Here is a 3,830-nt window from a genome sequence, read left to right as displayed (position 1 = left end):
ATTTGTGACATCACAAGCAGTCCACAGTCAATGGCAGCAGCTGGGGAGGTGCATCAAAACCTGCTTAGCTCCTGCAACGGTGAAGACAGCTTTCTTTGTCTCTTTCCCTGTTTGTTATTGAAAAGATGTAGAGCTCACTCCTTATCTGTACTGATACCAGGGAAAGGAACACCATAAGCTTGGGGAGTCATTTTTCAGCCCAATGGCTGCATACCTTCATGTCCAGTGTTTCAGGGGCCACATGCAAGTGGCAGGTGAGGGGACAGAGGCAGAAAGGGCATGGAGTGACAAATGTGACTCTTATCTTTGTACAGGAGACGCCATTCCAGACGCTTAAGCACCCCATGTCTCTCAGGCCAGTTAAGAAAGGAACATAATCACAGTTGAAAAATAAAATAAACATAGAATAGGCTTCACTTCATATGTTAGAAAAAAATTTCTGTATAGAAAGTTTGTGCATTAAAGTGATTCATATTAGCAGATATATCTCCTGCTTTGCTATGTCCACAAGATGGTGATGGTGAGTTATTTATCAGGCTGTAAGGTAACAGTTGTTTCAGTTTTTCTCAAGGTATGTTGTGAACTGCTTCAATTACTGCTTATTCATTAAAGTATTTTATTTCCCCCTTCCTAATAGTAAAGTACATAATCCCCAGTCATTGGTCTGAAAGTTGAACTAACCCAAACTCACTCCTGCTGCCCTGAAGCCAAAATTTTCCTAGAACCCCAGGTGGGATTCTATTACTCCTTTTGATTTTTAAATTCTTCTTTTATTTTAGAATGAGTGAAGCTGCATAAAAGAACCTCTGAGTTTATTGCATAATAAACACACGGAGTTGCAAAATGAACCACATAATCAATGCAGGTTATCTTGTTTTCAGCAGATGTGCTTTTCATTTCTGTCCAAGAAAGGGCATATCAGGCCTGGGGCAGGATGAAGCCGTCCTCTTTCTTTGCAGAAGTGCTGCCAACTGCATTGAAATTCAAAAAAAGGGAGAGTTTTCTGATTGTACACAAACTTAGATGCCCGTTTGATGCACCAACTGTAGGCACAACAAAGCTCTTCTTCGGGAAGGCTGATGTGCCTTTACGAAAACAAGCAGAAAGCTCAGCGAACATTCGAATCAATGTACTGAAAGTCAGGCTGTGCACACGCAAAAACATTGCCTTGCTGAGAACTCCCTCAGATCTGTTATTTTGTGGGTGTGATTGACTTGCAAATCTCCATTCACCCTTTTTTTAGATGTTATATTGATTGCTCTTCCAATGCTTTGATGGGATGTATCAGGGTGTGTGTTTGGGGGGAGGTTGCCCCTCCTCTCAGTCCCTCCTGCACTACCCTCCACCAGGTTCTTGTATTTCTGAGTGAATGAATAATAATAATGTTTGCCATCCAGCACAGGGGTAGGCAAGCTAAGACCTGTCGGCCGGATGCGGCCCAATCGCCTTCTCAATCCTGCCGGTGGACGGTTCGGGGATCAGCGTGTTTTTACATGAGTAGAATATGTGCTTTTATTTAAAATGCATCTCTGGATTATTTGTGGGGCATAGGAATTCATTCATTTTTTCCCTTCAAGATATAGGCCGGCCCACCACATGGTCTGAGGGACGGTGGACTGGCTCACAGCTGAAAAAGGTTGCTGACCCCTGCTCTAGTATGTGTATTGCCTCTCTTGCATATTGCCTCTCTTTCTTGCGCATGCACACGGGCACCCCATACAGCAGAAAGGGAAAGGAGGAGGTGGTGGAGGAGGTGGTGGTGGTTGAAATCCATTAGCTCCTTTGCTTGGACTCTCCTCTCACTCCTCCTTGCCACAGTTGCAGCCATTCTTCAGGCAACCACTGTCAAGGTGCTGTCAGCAGCTGTCACAGTTCGGTTTGCAGGTGATCGAAGTCCCGGCTGAGGACTTTGGGAGCGGGAGCAAGATGGGGTGGGAGCAGGAACAAGAGTCCAGAAGCCAGGAGTCTGAGGGTCAGGAAGCAAGGAGTCACAAAGTCCAGGGTCTGAGGAAGAAGTAGGAAGTCAAGAAGCCAGGGTCTGAGGATCAGGAAGAAAGATGCCAAACGTGGCAAGGCAGGAAGCGTGTTGCTGTGGCAAAGAGCCAAAGACAAATGCTGACCTTATATCCCTTCCCGGCTCTTGCCACCAGGTGCAGTGTGTTACCAAGCGGCCTCACCTGTGCAGCCTCACCTGTTCTTCAGAACAAACTGAGGAAGGCCGCAGTCCTGCAAAGTCCTCTTGGTCACAGGGCCTGGCTCCTGTATGCACACCTGGCGGTGGCTCCCAGCTGTTTGCCCAGGAAAGCATAAAGACAAGGAAAAGTTTCTTACAATCCTTTTTTTATTTCAATCTTTACAGAGAGAGGCTATAGAACCCAGCCTTTTGTATAATGGTGAATCCAAGTGAATTGGTGAACCCAAGTGAATCTCCATCCTCTGTCTCTCCCATTTCCTCATTTGTCATCATCCTCACCTCCTCCATGGGTGCCGCTAAGTGCCCTCTGTCTTTGAGCTCTTTGCTCTCCTACTTTTAAGGCTCACTGGGTTCTAGGAGATGGTGGGTCTAGAATGCTTTCTAGTGACAATGTGTCAGCCAGCTGCTGCTCTGTCTCTGCCTGCTTATCCTCTCCCATTATTTTCCAACTTTCCCCCTCATCTTCCACTGAGCTGTGACCTCTCGCAAACCACTGTTGTAAATCAATACTGTCTTCCTGGAAGGTTCAGGATGGGGAGGAGGTCTTCCCCACTTCTCCTCCTCCTCTGCCCAGCCCCTGACAACCACCTGGGTTAAATTATTTTCATGCACACATTTTACAGCTTTGCACAAGAATACTTAATTAAGAAAATATACACACTGTGAATGTTCTGCTTTCAACATAAAAAGCAATGCCGTTCTCAGTTCATTCCTTCTTTTGCTTGGCTGGCGTTGTGTGTCAGTACTGTATATATCTGTCAACCAGCTTCAAGCTGCTGCATCTCCCTCTCTTGCCTCCTGTGGCAATCACACAGGGCCCCCGGACGTTTGACGGTCTATTGATCCTGTGCCACCACTGCGATTGCTTTTTCCGCTGCCACCACCCCGTATCTCACAGGGACACACGGAGTCCAGTCAGTTGTTAACATTAACAAATAATCAGGTTTATTTTCAAATGCAGGAACAAGCTTATGGTTACTGTTAATTTTTCTTGGCAGTTTCTTAAATCTTAGTTCCTAACAACTTCAAACTGTTTATTCCCAACTATCCACCTGACTCCACCTGACAATTCCTCTCACTCTCTCACAATACAACTCTACCAACCCACACCTAATCCTCCCTCTTCCTTCTTCAACTCCCAAACCTCAACTGACTTTCAAAACCTCCCACTCTAACTTTTACCCCCCCCCTTGCATTCCCACTGGCCAATCACATTCTCACTCATTTAACCCTTTCCTAATGACCCACCTAGGAGGCAAACGCCACACCTCCCTTATCAGGAACCCTCCTTTAGTTTCCCCCCCTAAGCCAACTGTTTCCTTTTCCTTCTGTGACATGGAGGGGGGAGGAGTTTGTGGTTTGGAGAGAAATGAAGCACTTATGGTGCAGGGCAGAAGGGGGAGCAGCCATCTTGCTTTGAACGTGGATCAGTTCCTCTTTTTCTGGAAAGGAGAAATTCAAAAGTTTGAAGAAAAGCAGAGCACAGATACAAAATTGGATTTTACTAAGTGCTCAGCAACTCTGGAGTTTAATATGGATTTGTAGCTGCTTGTGACTCATGACCTCTTTCCCAGCATCAACATAAAGTCTTCCTCATCCAACCAGCAGCCTGCACTCCCCAGCCTCCATAAAATTC

The sequence above is a fragment of the Podarcis cretensis genome, assembly GCF_951804945.1.
Source record: "Podarcis cretensis genome assembly, chromosome: 9".
Lineage (NCBI taxonomy): Eukaryota > Metazoa > Chordata > Lepidosauria > Squamata > Lacertidae > Podarcis > Podarcis cretensis.
This window is presented reverse-complemented; position numbering follows the sequence as displayed.